This window comes from Hemicordylus capensis, chromosome 2 (assembly GCF_027244095.1).
Source record: "Hemicordylus capensis ecotype Gifberg chromosome 2, rHemCap1.1.pri, whole genome shotgun sequence".
In the NCBI taxonomy this organism is placed as follows: domain Eukaryota; kingdom Metazoa; phylum Chordata; class Lepidosauria; order Squamata; family Cordylidae; genus Hemicordylus; species Hemicordylus capensis.
The window spans coordinates 3,905,799-3,922,308 of NC_069658.1; the positions used below are offsets into that span (position 1 = coordinate 3,905,799).

The following is a 16,510-nucleotide window of genomic DNA, read 5'->3' on the forward strand; positions in this document are numbered from 1 at the left end:
CGGGCAGCAGGAGCCTGCGTGGGGCTCAGCTGCAGGCAGGCAGGGGGCGGGGAGCCCACCAGGAAGACGGCTCCCCTTCTCCGCCAGGTGCGAGGCTCGCTGTCGACAGCACCGCTCCGGGCAGGCTGGCCGGCCAGCCCTCCCTCCTCCTCCTCCCGGCTCCTTGCTCTCGAGGAAGCCTGTTCAGGGTGGCAGGCAGGCGGTCCTCCCACCCCGAGATCGCGGAGGGGGGATGTTCTCCTTCCTCCCTTCCTGAAAAGTTTGCAGCCGCATCCACTCCTCAAACGCACGTGCACGGAGAGGGGGCAGGGAGCGGGCCGGGGTGTCCCGTCCTCGTTTGGGGAGCGAGAGGGAAGGAGGCGAAGTGCTCAGAAGGCTCTCTGCCCCGCCCCTGAAAATGGGGGGAGAAGGCGACTCCTGTGGGAGGAGCGGCCTTCCTTCCCCTGGGGAGGCCCGGGGCTCTCTCCTGGAACGGTGGTCTATATGTTAAAGTCGAGCTTCCCTTCCAGCCTCACTTTCTTCTGGGGGTGGTGCTGGTGCTGATCTCTGAGTTTGATGCCTTTGTGTGCTTCTACTAGCTTTGGCTCCCTGTCCAGTACCAATGGTTGCCGGTCCATCCCGCACTGAGTTCTTGCTGGGAACCGGTTCCTCCTCATATTTGAGTTGCTCTTCTGTGCTTTCTCCTTACTACCTTCCCTGCAATGTGTGTGGTCTCAGCTCCTTTGTCCCACAAAGGAAAGACCTGCTTTCGTTGAGTGCACCTATTGGGTAATACAAGAGGCTTCCATCACATCCTCAAAGAGAATAGAATATTTCCATAACCCCTTCCTCAGACAGGTTCGAGCGGGAATTGGGATTCATGTACATTGTGTTCCTTTGGAGTGCTGAATAAATCACTGGTACAAGAAAAGCTTCTGCAAACAATGGCACCACCTAGGCTGCGGAGGGAGGTCATGTGAGGACAAGACCCATCAACAGTCATCTATGTGCATAGTTACCCCTATATTTTGTCGCCCTTGTCTCTTGTTGATGTCTGGAGCTAGTGAGGCAAGTACAAGCTGGGGCAGGGCTGCATTCTTGCTTTTATTTGCTTTAAAAGCTAATGTTCTCTGCTGTGTTGCTGCTGTTTGCGAAGGAAATTGCAGCAACAATGATGACCCAATTTAAAAAAAAATGAAGAGTTGGGAAAAGAGTCCTCTGCTATTTTAGTTTTGACTGCAGTGAGCGCTGAAAATTCAGCTGAGTGTCAGAGGCTTGGGGAGTAGTAGTCAAAGTACTGAACTGTCTGGAAGTATGGAGCCTTAGGTACACAGCAAGTAAATAAGCTCAAGGCCCATCTTAGGGGTGTGTGCTTACACTTTATTGGTTCCTAAAGGAACGGATGGCCCTACAGAACTGAAACCAGTGCCTTTTTTTGCTTTGAATTTCCTGGTTGTTCACGTGGTCTTTTATAGGCGATTTCTGTTAGATTAGTTCTGTCCTACCCCATTGTCTTGATTTCAGTCAGAGGTGAAGGGGTATAATCAAGAGAATACTCAAGGCAGAACAATCAAGATTGTGCTCAGGCAGAGTTGGCTGACATATTGGAAGAGCCTGTCCTGGGTTTGGAACAGTTGCTTCAATTCACTCCCCCCCCCCCCCGCCTCTCCGCCCGCAGCTTCCAGTAAGAGAAATAGGATCTGAGTGTAGGGAAGATGGGAGGATGAGCAGGCTGAGAAGAGTGCCTCTTTCTCCATGACAGGGCATAATGAAAGGCATTTGTTGCCTTAATATACAAAGGAGCTCTTTTTAGTAGTACCCTAAACTGTCACATGTTTCCCTGGATTCTCTTCTTGGATGTCTACCTGACAGATTCTTTAGAATGTCCGATGCCTTTAACTTTATGTGAAATATATACACCACCAGTGCTTAATCAGCACCTTGCAGTGCTCCAAATGTGTTTCATGGAAGTGTTAAATTAATTATTGTAAACACATGTTGATAGTTGGAGAAGAGATGTTGTGTTTTCCATTCCCTCTCATATTAGTGAAGTTTTAGTTAAACTGTGAATTAGCTTTTCTATATTTGTCTGCTTTTTGCAATTATATGGGAAATGCTCTTTAAAATTACTATTGCTCAAATGGGATAAAAGCCAATAATTCAGGTTAAGCTTTTCTTGCCCTTTCTGCTTGAGTGATAAGTAGCTATGTTCCAAGTATTATTATTTTGACTTTAAATATATTTCAGACTAGACCTTGAAAGTACTGTCAATCTAGAGCGTGAACATTTTAAGCAATAAAATGTGTTCTTTCTTGTTTTAACTGGATTATCTTCCTTTAAACTTAAAAATTGGTATTTTGGAAAGGAACATGCTGAGTTTCAGAGAGCTTCTTCAGCAAACTTGTTCCATGGCTGCTTTAAGGGTTCTTTGTACTGCCATTGCTGGCATCCATCCATAGAGGTCTATTTGCATGGCTAGGCAGTCTCCTATGTATCTGTATTCCAGAGATGCTGTGTTGGAAGTTGTATGCAATGTTTGTCAAATGCTGGAATGTTACAGTTTGCAATTGGAGACTCATTAAAATCTGCAATTGGAGACCCATCCCTTCTGGATTTAAAATGTCTTTTTTAGCACTGAATGCAGTATAAAATGCTTTAATTTAAATAAGACTTGTGGTTTCTGTTAGGAATGGAACCATTCAGACATTTACACTTTATTCGATCATTTGGAATTTGTGAAGAATTTACAGGAGATTGACTTGGGCTTAGAGAAGGTGCATCTTTCAAAGTTAGTTTCCTCCTCTTCGATCCTTTAAATGGCAAAAAGGCCGCCCCCACCTGCTAAAAGAATCTTTTGGGGAAGTTTAATTGGCCTTTGAAAGCACAAGTCTTCTAACCTCAGTTCCTCATTCAAAACTCTGTATGAAGGGAGGAAAGTGGCAGCCATGTGTAAGCCTTGGTCCCTGTCACTTTTGCAGGTTTGGATGTAGGGAGTCGGGATGGCATGGAACTGGTTTGGAGGCCCTTTATGGGCCTCCGAACCGGTTCAATTGGTGGGTGGTTCCACTGGTTGAGCAGTGGGGGGTGCATCTTTTAAGTGCGGGGGAGGGTGCACCTAACTCTCCGGTTGCATTTCCCCCTCCCGTGCTCCATTTTGTTAAAGTCCCTTGGGGCGGCAGTGTACCTCCCTGCCACCCCGTCACCTCATCTCCCAGAAGTAACCGGAAGTAACAGATGCGCCTGCATGTGCCCATTGCACATGCTGTGTGTGCACCCACCTGCAACGTGTGCGCACCTGTTACTTCCGGGAGACACAGTGGCAGGGAGGTACGCTGCTACCCCGAGGAGCTTTAACAAAATGGAGTGCTGGCGGGGGAAATGTGGCAGGAGGGGTAAATGCACCCTCCCCCGCCCTTAAAGATGCACCCCCCGCCGTCTAACCACCCCCGCCTGGTTCCATGCATATCCCTAGTAGGGAGGTGATGGTGACATCTCACTACTTTTTGCAAGGATCGGAGGTCTCTACTGTTCATAGAAACCTCCCACTATGTCCTGCTCATAGAAACCACTATAGATCCTTGAGATACCTGTGCATGAACTCTGTACTTCACAAAGGGAGTGATCATTTTTACTGTGTCTGTTTGAAAAGTGTAGATTTTTTTTTGGTCTTTGTACCAGTATTCTTTTAGACTGGAATTCAACAAGTAGCTGAATTTTACAGATCTGATCATTTGTAGCATTCTTGTGTCTTGATTTGAGTAGTACTCATTGGTGGGCTTTTAAACTGGAACCCACAGTAATATAGTGTTGGTAGCCTGTATCAATGCATCTTGCTTAATTCTTAATGTCAAATGCATGTAGCCGCTGCTGTGATTTACAGGCTAGCTTACATTTCAGACCCTCCGTTTACTTAAAAGTACAGTTTTAGTAATGTATATACACACCACTGCAGGGCCTGTGACAGTCTGACACTTTTGTATGGTGCTAGACTTCTTAAATCTTATTTCGTAACAACTTTTAAGCTGCTTAATAATTTTTGCCTTGCTGTGAGAAAAATAGTGCTGAGTTGGCAGAATGTTGAACTGCATAGCAGTCCTAGATATTAATTGTAGTAAGGACAAGAAGCTGAGGCTTTGTAAGTGAAACTTCACATCAGAACTAGAGCATAGCAAAACTTTCTCGCTCTTCTAATTTTGGCAAACTACATTTGACTTGAACCTTGGCTGTCCTTAAGGCTTTTCTGTCTGCTACAGAAATATGTTCTCTCTAGCTATTTTTAAAATTCCTTAGTAGTAAGAGTGCAAATAAGCCCTAGATATACTTCCCTAGATGAAATGGCAGTAAGGCGTTTTTTTAAAAGGGAGAAGCACAAAGGTTCTAAAATTGTTGTTTATGAAATGCTTGCAAGCTTCCAACTGTGTAGAAGTAGGAAGGATCAAGGCCTAGTTTGGGCTGAACCAAATTTACTCAGTTTTTCACAATCATGTTCAGCAGTATCTAAAAATGCCTCCCTCAACCTGAATATTGTTGACATTCCTTGCAAAAATGATTCCTTATTGGTTATGTAGTCCTGACTTGTTCTTGCTCTCTGTCAGCTTCACCTGCCCTTAATTGATTAAAATCTTCTTATATACCACCTCCTCCAAAGACTCTAGGCGGTGTAATGAAGCCACTACATAGTCAGATCTGATTGGCAGCATAGTATTTTGATGTTACCTTGTTTACTGGATGGCCTTTGATTACATTACCCATATGCTTGATCCCAAAAGGAAGAAAAAGTAGCAGCTAGTGGGAAATAGTGCTACTGAACAGGGCTGAAAAAAAAATCTGGCTATATAACCAAGGTGTGTTCTGGAAGTATTAAAATCCTACTAATTTGCCACTTAATAAAAGTTCTCAAAGCAGTTTACATACACTGAAATAGTCAACCTGAAAATCAAAACTGAAGAACATTTTGAGTAGCCCTGGATATAATGATAATTTTTGCAGTTGAATGTCACTACTTTTACTTCTCCCCCCACTTCTGTTGAACTTCTCTACTTTCTCACTATCCTGCACATGTGTGCATGTCCCTTCTTTGTGAATGCAGTTGGAGGAGAGGTTTCCCACAGTGTAGGAGCTCTCCATTAATTATCATGGGTTGTGGTCCAAACATGCTCCCTGTAGACAGTACTAAAATAGAAAGTGAAAGAGGTTAGTTCCTACAAGCAGGTGGTGCCAAAACCCCAGTTCTGGTCCTGTCTTGCTCCAAGTAGCAAGGCTATGAAAGAGCTCTGTGTTCTTTGTGTCCCTCAGGTTAGTTTTCTCTGATTCTTTCCCTTCTTTCTCCTCCTTAGATTGTGCCAGGGTGAGAAAGGGACTTGTTCCAAACTTCACAAGTGCTTCTTTGTTTGTTGTTTGTCTCCCCCCCCGCCCCCCGTTGTGGATCTCTCCCATATGGGAGACTTACTAGTGGGCTCCCTATCTGAGGGACTCCAATTGGAAGGGAGGCATAGGGCTCAGTGTTCCCGCTAAGGCGTGCGTGTGTACAAGCACTCACACTATTTTTGATGTCCGTTCAGTTAATTTTACATCCTGCTCAGGTTGAACCAGGAAGGCCCCACTTCCTGAAACACATGAGCACACACGTCCTTGATACTGCTGCTCAGAACAAAACTCATTCCGCACACAGATGAAAAAAATTAGAGAGAATACTGGTAGCGCTCCCCAAGAATTGTCATTGGGGTTCAAACAGCCCTGCTCTGTCTCCCCATGGAGGGAAGGTCTTTTCGCTCTCCCATAGAAGCCATGCAAAAAGTCATCAAATAAGGCAAAACACTTCTGGGAGCCTCTTCAGAAGAAGCTAGCCAAATGCCCGAAGCCACATGTGGTGGGCTCAGTGAACATCTGTTAATGCAGGTGATGTGCAAGCACCCCCCCGCCACTAACCGCCTTACCTCAAGAAGGCCACGTGGAGTACTCTGATGCCTTTTCTTCGCTTGGTGTCACTCGAGTACAACACTGTCCATGGCAACAGTCTGATCTGGGCGAGGGTGAACTGGCATTGCTTTGCCTTCCCCCTGAAGCCCACCATCCACCCCTACAAGGGCACCACAACAGGGTTAAAGTGGTGCATATTAGGGCGAAAACCCCCAGGTTCACATATACGCTGATGGAATCTGAGCTCTGGGTGACTGACCAGGAGATGGATCTTGGGGTCGGGGTGGACAGCTCATTGAAAGTGTCGACTCAATGTACGGCAGCTGTGAATAAGGCCAATTCCATGCTAGGGAAAATAAAACTGCTAATATTATAATGCTCTAATACAAAACAATGATGCGGCCACACCTGGCATACTGCGTACAATTCTGGTCACACACACAAAGAATTACATTGTAGAACTGGGAAAAGTGTAGAAGAGATCAGGGGCCTAGAGCACCTTCCTTATGAGGCAAGGCTACAACACCTGAGACTCTTTAGTTTAGAAAAAAGATGACTGCAGGGAGACATGATAGAGGTCTATAAAATCATGCATGCATGGTGCGGAGAAAGTGGATAGCGATTTTTCTCCCTCTCACATAACACTAGAACCAGGGGTCATCCCATGAAAGTGATTGCCAAGAAAATTTAGGACCAACAAACGAAAGTACTTTGTTATATAACACATAATGTAACATAACACCACCCTTGCAGGTAACAACTGCCATTTAAGATCCAGCTGAGTCAGGGGTGTCAGCCTTGTGGCTCTCAGCCAAGTAGAGAACAGCCGGTAGACTGCAGTAGCCAGAGGCCTGAAGAGTCCCAGCAAGTTTGGTGGACTTCTGGGCAGGAGCACTGATGACAACAGTCCCCCCCCCCAATACCTCCCTGGAGTGTTTTTCCTTTCTCTATTTTCTACTTCTTCTTATTTTTCCCCCACAGCAGCATAAAACCTACCAGACTAGCTAAAGCACTGCCCTGTTCTAATAGGAGTGAGTTTTTATAGTTTGTTAAAGGGAAGAGGGAACGTCTTTGGCAGGGCATCGATTGTGCTTTTTGCCTCTGCCCCACCTTCTCCAGTTGTGTATCAACTATGGGGCTGCTTTAAAGCTCAGGCTGAGCCACAGGCGCAAGCCTCTTGGTGCGCTCTCCTTGTGGCTCTCAGCCTTGGGGCAAGCTGCCTGGGGTTAGATGTCAGCATAAGTCTGTTTGACCCCTGGTTTTGTTACGTAGTGGAGCTGTGGTTGTTTGGACTGAGGGATGTGTCTGGGAGAGCAGGAAAGTGGGGTTGATGTGGGGGCAGCAATACCACTGGTAGTGGGCAGAGGGAGATACGACGGTGGGAGTTGGGCAGGCTGTTACAGGGGGAACTGGTCCAGGCAACTGAGGCTTGTCCCTTGTTCCAGCTCTTCTCCCAGCCCTGAGACCCCTGGGAGCTCTGAGAACACTCCCTCTAGGATTAAGGTGCTGCTGCTGAATGCCAGGTCAGTTAATGCTAAAACATCTTTCATCCACGATTTGATTGTGGATGAGCATGCTGACCTGGTATGTGTGACGGAGAAATGGTTGGATGAGCCGGGTGGGGTTGGTCTCTCTCAGCTCTGTCCTCCAGGTTTCCTGATCATGCAGCAGTCCCACCTGGCGAGTCAGAGAGGGGGCGTTGCAGTCATCTATCCAGGTGCCCAGTCAGGCAATCTCGGAATTTTGAGTGTTTGTCCTTGAGGGTGGACCTCCGAGATAGGCTGGGGATTCTGCTGGTGTACCGACCACCCCGCTGCACTTCCGTCTCCCTTCCTGAGCTGGCGGGGGTGGTCTCGGAGGTGGCCTTGGGTTCCCCCAAGCTTATTGTTTTGGGAGATTTCAATGTCCACGCTGAGGCCCCCCTAGTGGATGCGGCTCAGGATTTCATGGCCTCCATAGCAACCATGGGCCTATCTCAATTGGTATCGGGCCCTACCCACATGGCAGGATATACTCTGGCTCTGGTTTTTGCCGACCGGGGAATAAATGATCTGGAGGTGGAGGAGTTTGAGATAAACCTTGTCATGGACAGATTATCATCTGGTGGGTTTTAATTTGACTGCTCCGTCTGCCCTCTGCAGGGTTGGTGGACCGATTAGAATGGTCCGCCCCCGGAGGCTTATGGATCCGCTTGGGTTCCAGAAGGCCCTCTGAGTTTCCAGTGTCCAGAGCTGGTGACCCTGTCAAAGCCCTGGTTGATCTCTGGAATGGAGAGACGGCCCCGGGCTGTTGACATGGTTGCTCCTAAACGCCCTCTCTGGCTTGGTGGAGCCCGATCTGCTCCTTGGTTTTCCTTGGAGCTTTGGGCAATGAAACAACTTGGGCAACGGCTGGAACAATGCTGGAGGAAGAGTCGTGACGAATCCGACCGAACACTGGCTAGAGCCCATTTTAGGGACTGCTCCATGGCGGTGGGGGCGGCGAAGAAATGCTTTTTCTCCCCCTCCATTGCATCTGCTCAGTGCAGACTGGTGAAGCTGTTTCGTGTAGCTAAGACATTGTCGTACACATCCCCCCCAGGTAATGGGGGAGGAACCATCCACAACCCACTGTGATCAGTTTGTGTGTCACTTTGCAGATAAAGTCACTCGCATCTGTGCCAATTTGGACTCCAGAGTTTTGGCAGTTCCGGCAGACGTGCCTCTGGTACCATCTGGTCCTATTGTGTTGGATTCTTTTCATTTGGTGCAGCTTAAGGATGTGGACAAGATCCTGGGCAGTGTGCAGGCGACATCATGTGTTCTTGACCCTTGCCCTTCATGGCTAATAAAAGCTGCCAGGGAGGGGACAGGTAGATGGTTGGAGGTGATTATTAATGCCTCATTAAGGGAGGGCAGGATGCCATCGTGCCTCAAGGAGGTGATGGTAAGACCATTAGTAAAAAAGCCCTCCCTCGATCCCTCCAACCCGGACAACTATAGACCCCTTTTTGGGCAAGGTAATAGAGCGTGTGGTGGCGTCCCAGCTGCAGAGGGTCTTGGATGATATGGATTATCTGGACCCTTTTCAGTCTGGCTTCTGCCCCGGATATGGGACTGAGACTGCCTTGGTCGCTCTGGTGGATGACCTATGCCGGGAACTAGATGGGGAGTGCGTCCTTGTTGGTTCTGCTGGACCTCTTGGAGGCGTTCGATACCATTGACCATGGTATCATTCTGGGCTGCCTCTTGAGTATGGGAATTGGAGGTACTTCATTGCAGTGGTTGCGGTCCATTCTTGGGGGGTGGGTCCAGAAGGTGGTGCTGGGGGACTACTGCTCGGCTCCGTGGCCACTGGCCTGTGGGGTCCCGCAGGGTTTGGTCTTGTTCCCCATGCTGTTTAACATCTACATGAAACCGCTGGGAGAGGTCATCTGGGGGACTTGGACTGAGTTGTCAGCAATATGCAGATGACACTCAGCTCTATCTCTGCTTGTCACCGGATCCTAGGGAGGCGGTGGATGTCCTGAATCGCGGGCTGGAGGCCGTGATGGGTTGGATGTGGGCGAATAAACTGAAATTGAATCCGGACAAGATGGAGGTAATGTTGGTCAGTAGGAGAGCCAATTGGGATGAGGAGATTTTACTGGTTCTGGTTGGGGTTGCACTCCCCTTGAAGGAGCAAGTATGCAGCTTTGGGGTATTACTGGACCTGGCTCTGCTTTTGGAAGCTCAGGTGGAGGCGGTGGCCATGGGTGCCTTTGCACGGCTTTGGCTAGTGCGCCAGCTGCGTCCCTTTCTTGCGAAGGCAGATCTGGCCACAGTTACCCATGCCTTAGTCACGACATGGCTGGATTACTGTAATGTGCTCTACGTGGGGTTGCCCTTGAAGACTATCCGGAAACTGCAGCTAGCGCAAAATGTGGCAGCTAGGGTTTTATCTGGAGCTGCCCGGTGGGAGCACATCACACCCATTTTGAAAGAGCTGCACTGGCTACCAGTTTGTTTCCGGGTCCAATTCAAGGTGCTGGTGTTGACTTTTAAAGCCCTTAACGGTTTGGGCCCGGGATACCTGAGTGACCGCCTGCTCCCAAGGGTTACTGCCCGCTTGATGAGGTCATCTGAGGGGCCTCTGCTCCGGGTGCCGACAATGAGGGAGGCCTGGTTGTTGTGCACGCGGGACAGGGCCTTCTCTGTTGCTGCCCCCAGACTCTGGAATCCTCTTCCGATGGCTATTCGCTCCTCAGTCTCTATCATAGCTTTTAGAAAGAGTGTAAAATCTTGGCTTTTTTGCCCAGGCATTTATTTGATTATTTGCTGCGGCTCTTTGTACTCTGTATTGCTTTTATGCTTTTGTTTTAAATGTTTAATCAGATTTGTTTAATATTTTTCACTTAATATTTTCATTGTGTCTTTTTTACCATCTTGTTTTTAAATTTTGCTGTAAACCACCTTGGGATTGTTTTAATGAAAGGTGGTATAGCAATCAATCAATCAATCAATCAGTCATCAACTTGTGGAATTCTCTGCCACAAGATGAGGTGACAGCCAGGTTAATGGAGAACTTACAGACTATTTTAGTATTCAGAAAGGTACTAGACAAGGTTGTCCCTTGTCTCCATTGTTATTTATATTGGTCTTGGAAATCATGTGCAGGATGATAAGGGAGGAGACCAAAATACAAGGACTGTCAATAGGGACACAAAGATATAAATTAAGAGCCTTTGCAGATGATATAGTCTTGTTTTTACAAGATCCTCTAGAGTCAATTGATACATTATTGGAAATATTAGAATCATATGGGAATTTGGCAGGGTTCTATATAAATAAGGATAAGATAAAGGTACTAACTAAAAATATGAATAAAGAAGATATTGAAAGATTTGTTCTGAGATCTAGTTTTAATGTGGAAAAAAAGGTAAAATATTTAGGAGTGGCGCTTAAACAAACAATGCCTTATTGTTTCAAAATAATTACATTAAAATCTGGAAGGAAATAAAGACGGACTTATGTAGATGGAATAGATTGAATTTATCATTAAGTAGAAGAATTTATGTTATTAAAATGAATGTTTTTCCTAAATTGTTATACTTCTTCCAGACAATACCAATAATAAATACAATGTCAATTTTTGCTCAATGGCATAAAGATGTAAAGAATTTTATCTGGCAAGGTAAAAAACCAAGAATAAATTTTAAAAATCTAATGGATGATAGGAAGAGAGGAGGATTTGTGCTACCAAATTTTAAGTTATATTTTGAAGCAATATGTCTAAGCTGGATGAAAGAATGGATTACATTAAAAAACCCAAGATGGTTGGATTTGGAAGGATTCGATATAAGATATGGTTGGCATGCATATCTATTTTATGATAAGGTAAAAGTAAATAAAGATTTCTTAAATCATTATGTTAGAAAAAGTCTATATATGGTATGGATGAAAAACAAACTTGTGTTAGAACCAAAAATTCCACTATGGATATCTGCACTGGAAATTATATCTAGAAAACAGAAAAATATGCAACAGACATGGCCCACATATCAACAACTGCTCATTCTTCAAGGCACAAAATACGAACTAAAAAAACTAGATCTTATGCAGGACTGGAATATCTGTTGGTTTCAGTACCATCAGATCAGCGCCTTATTTAAGCAAGATTGTAAAGAAGGTTTTAAGCAATCAAAGTCGGAATTTGAACAATAGTTGTGTGACAAGGAAGGAAAACTAGTCTCTAGGATGTACGGTCTGCTATTATTGGAAGATACAAGAACGAAAGTAGTGAAAACTTCTATGGTAAAATGGGCTCAGGACTTTGGTTATAATATTGAAATGGGAAAAGTTATGGATAAAAGACATGAAATATACTGCCTGTTCTAGTTTAAAGGAAAATAATCTCAAGGTGATGTACAGATGGCATCTAACTCCCAAGAAGTTGGCCTTAATCTACAAGTACGTGTCAAATAAATGTTGGAAGTGTAAAAAAAAAAAAAGGGGGGGGGTTCCTATATACATATATGGTGGACTTGTAAAAAGTCTAAAGGCTATTGGGATTTAATTTATAATGAACTCCAAAAAGTGTTTAAAATTACTTTCCCCAAGAGCCCAGAAACAATACTATTAGGTATTGACAACAATGCTTTGCCGAGGAAATACTGGATCCTCTTTATGTATCTGACAGCAGCAGCAAGACTGACATTTGCTCGCAAATGGAAAGACTGTCATTGCCCGAATAAAGAGGATTGGATACTTAAAGTATTAGAATTGGCAGAAATGGCAAAATTAACAGCATTATTAAGAAATAAACTTGAAGTTTTAAAAAGGGATTGGGACCCTCTTCTTGTTTGTTTAAAAACACATTATAAAATGGATTTTTATCAGGCCTTCAAGGGGTAACAACCAATGCTTAAAAAATGTCTCAGAGCTGGTTTCTGTATGATTTACCGGGAGGAGAACGATGAAACTACAGGCAACACCTGGGTATTGTTGTTGATACTTGTTTCAATGATGAGATGTAAGTCCTTATGTGCTCTTCCCCCTTTTTCTGTTTGTTTGTTTGTTTGTTTGTTTGTTCTATTTGTGTTTTCTTTTTTGTATTGTGGAAAAACTGAATTAAAAATATGTATATATTTTTTAAAAAGATGAGGTGACAGCCAACAACCTGGATGGCTTGAAGAGGGGTTTGGATAACTTCATGGAGAAGTCAATCAATGGCTACTATAATGGCTACTGAGGCATCCTCCAGCCTCAGAGGCAGGATGCCTCTGAATACCAGTTGCAGGAGAGTAACAGTAGGAGAACGTGCAGGCCATCACCTCTTGCCTGTGGGCTTCATAGTGGCATCTGGTGGGGCACTGTGTGAAACAGGATGCTGGACTAGATGAGCCTTGGGACTAATCCAGCAGGGCTGTTCTTATGTTCTTATAATCAGGCTTCCAGACCTGACTATCCTGAGGTCCCACCACAACCTTCTGTACCAGTGCCTGTACTTACTCGCAGAGAACTGGGACCCAACACCCCTGCACCACCAGACGTTAGTATGGTTCCCTGCCACCTCAGGGCCCACGGGAACAGTTTCCAGATGATGTGGCACTTTGGTTAAAAGAGTTTATTGCTAAAGAGTTCAAATCCCTTCCGCCCTTCCTCCTTGGGTGCCATGGTATCCGAGATTGCCCTTTCCTTATGGCTTCCCTGTGCCCAAAATGAATCACCGCTGATTTGTTTTGTGTCCCAATCTGTCTCCCCAAATCACCCCAGATTTTATTTGGTTTTTACTGATTTTGTATATTTCTGCCATAGGAAATAATGGGGATTTTAAGTTGCCCTATTGTAACCCCAGGTTTCCCAGGTTGCTTGGTTTTTTAAACAAAAAGCTAAGCTTCAGCCCTTGTAGAAGTGGAGTAATGGAGCAAAATGTGCAGTCACTATTTTTCAATGTCTGTATTCTTTGGTGTCTAATAAATTTTTCTCATAATGAATCCCTATGAGGATTCATTGCATACCTTCATTTCTTCTATGCATTTTGACTATCATTGGACAGTGCCAATGGTCAACTGCCATGTGTCAACTACACCCCCCCGCCACACACATTGGGGTACTCAGTTTTTAAAGGAATTTTTGAAGTGTTTAGATTCTATGGTGTCTTCATTACATACTTACATTTCTTCTGTTCATTTTGACCCCACTGCTTTGCAGGTGGGGAATTAGTGGCATTCCATGTGCCAACCAACTACCCCTCCAACCTGCAAGCCACTGGGTACTGAATTTATATTAGGAATTTTTGAGGTGTTTTGACTCTTTGTTGTGTAATGAATCCTCATAGGGATTCATTGAGGAAAAGTTATTATACACCAAAGAATAGGGGTGTGCACGGAACCGCCAAACTGCGGTCTGGCACTGGGGTGGGGGGTGGCATTAAGAGCGGAGGGAGGGTTTACTTACCCCTCCCGCCGCTTTCCTGCTCTGGCGCCGTAATTTCAGTAGTAATTGGGTGGCAGGATACCTCCCTGCCGCCCCTTCCCCGCTGTCACTATGAAAAACTCCCAGGAGTCCTTTGTGCGCACGCATGTTGTGCGCGTGCTTCATGTCTCTGTGACGTGCACACATGCAAAGGACTCCTGGGAGTTTTTCATAGCGACAGTGGGGAAGGAGCAGCAGGGAGGTGTCCTGCCGCCCCAATTACTACTGAAATTACGGCGACAGAGCGGGAAAGCGGCGGGAGGGGTAAGTAAACCCTCCCGCCGCTCTTAAAGGCACCCCCCACCCGAACTGGACCACCCAGGTCCGGACCGGTCCGGAGGCCTTTACAATGGCCTCCGGACCGGTCTGGGCCCATCCCTACCAAAGAATCCAAATACTTGAAATCTCAAATCAATTTGAATTGAATCTGGTGCAATTTGTTTCCGACCTGAATCAAGCCAATGGACCACAGGAGTGGTTTGTTCTGTCTCCAAATCACCAAAATCAGCTAGATTTGTGCACAAATCAATTTATACCTGAATCGATTCACACATGCCTACTATATGTTACCTTTCTTCACCTAAACTACTCTCCGCATCAGTGCTGGAACTGGGGTTTTGGTGCCACCTGCCTGCAGGAACTAGCCTTTTTCACTTTCTATTTTAGTCCTCTCAACAGGGAGTATGTTTGGTCCTCAACCCATGTTACTGGATGATCTCCATATACTGTGGAAAAAAAACACTTCACAGTAAGCCCAATGTTCCTTCTCAATTGTATGCAGTTCTGAGGTTTCCCCATTTATGTGATCTCTCCAGTCGAGACTGCAAGAAACGCTTTGAGGAAAATTGAATTACTTTCTGTTGCAACTTAATTCAATCTTTTAGCAGATTAGCTGGAGGATCCACTAACCTAGTTAAGTGGAATGGTTAGTATTAAAGTTCCTGGAGTGTTTTTGTGTGAAGAAGCTTTGATCTTTCCTTGGCTTAAAAGAAAACCATGCTAAAGAATTTTTGTTGAGGAAGTCAAATGTTTCCTTCCGTCCCACCTATTGGAAAAATGTCTTTATGCCAACCTTTGTCCTTGACTGTGCTGAGTGCACAGTTTGTATCAGCATTCTTGGGATACAAATACTAAAAGGATGAAACCAAAACATTTTGCTACTTGTATCTGATGATTTAATTAGGGTAAAGGTTCCTAGTTCTTTAGACAATTGGCAGTAAATTTAGCTCTGTACAAGCGTGGCTGTTACCTCAAGCAGCTATGAAACGTGAAACCCTTATCAATGCAGTTATACAACAGCTTTTCCCTATGAAAATGTTTTAATTTGTTCAGCTCTACAAGGTTAGCTAAGGAGAAGGGTTAGTTTGGTTTAGATCCTTCTGTGACTCTCATTGATAGTAGAATGTTGTCAGTCTGAATGGAGTTGTGCCTTTTGAAAACAGGTATGTTTTTCTCCTAATGTGGTGCAAATAAATGTTATGAGGCTGGAGGAAGTATAAAACTTACTTTGCAGGCTGAAATGTTTCTGTGTTCAGACTTGCAAGGAATTGCTAGCAATGACTCGCTCCCTTCCCAGTTTCTGTGCCTTTAAAAAGATCCAGTTCCAGCCGGATTGAAGAAACTGGTCCAACATATGTGTGTATAAATTAGAGGCATGCTGTCACACTTTCTGGTTAGTCTAGCCATGAGTTTGGTTTGGGTTAAGACGAATAAAGATTCAGTAACTTGACACACCTAAGTGGATTCCAGTTTATATGTAAAAATGTAAATGTCCCTGTTGCAGTGCTCAATCATAATAGGCAGCCTACAATGCATCAGAAAGTAGATGGAGAGAAGTAAGGAAGGAAGAGGGGAATATAATAGGTGGATCCTGGATTGTTGCTTACTACTAGAAGATGTAATGTGAAATAACATACGCCTAGGGAAAAATGGCCTAGCGCTTTGTTCTCAAACACTGTTTCCAGAGACTCTTGAAGCTACAGGGGGGGAAACCTGAAATTCAGAGATTTGTTCCAGGGTGGGGAAAGTCATTTTGGGGGAAATGAAAATATATACAATACTTTAGTATCATATTTAAAGTCTACAGTTTTAAAGATACAAAATGAACTTTGTATAGCTTAGCACAATTGATTTTCCATTTTAAAAATAAAACTAAGGTATCCTTTTAAATGTCATAAGTACAGTAAAGGTGAAGTCTGCCATCAAGTTGGTGTTGATTCCTGGCAACCACAGAGCCCTGTGGTTGTCTTCGGTACAACACTGGAGGGGTTTACCATTGCCATCTTCCACGCAGTATGAGATGATGCCTTTCAGCATCTCCCTATATCACTGCTGTCTGATATAGGTGTTTCCCATAGTTTGGGAAACATAACAGCGGGGATTTGAACCGGCAACCTTCTGCTTTTTATTCTAGCAATTCCCTGCTGCACCACTTAAGTTGACTCATAAGTACAGTATAGTGTGCTAAAAAATATTTACAGGAATATATAGTACTAGATATTGACTTGCAAGCTGCTTCAGCCTGAGAGATCTAAACATATCAGATATTTTGCCAGTTGAAGGTTGGGGTTGGGGGGGGAAGTTGAAAATAAGTAAAATAAGACCCATCTGCTTGGTAGTGAAAGGCAACATCTGAAACTAGGTTTTTTCCTGCACTTTGCATCATTTATGTATTTATT

The 16,510-nt window shown here is 44.8% G+C and overlaps 1 protein-coding gene across 3 annotated transcripts in view; it reads left to right on the top strand.

Annotated features, from left to right (window-relative positions):
* The window catches only part of UBAP2 (ubiquitin associated protein 2), a 173,284-nt gene that overhangs the window by 787 nt on the left and 155,987 nt on the right, over positions 1 to 16,510 (top strand). Inside the window, exon 1 of one of the 3 annotated variants that reach the window (XM_053297004.1) lies at positions 908 to 1,047. The exons of the other annotated variants lie outside the window; for them this stretch is intronic. The gene's annotated coding sequence lies outside the window, so the exon portion shown is untranslated. Of the gene's footprint in view, positions 1 to 907; positions 1,048 to 16,510 lie in introns of those variants that run through there. 3 annotated transcript variants of the gene reach the window in all.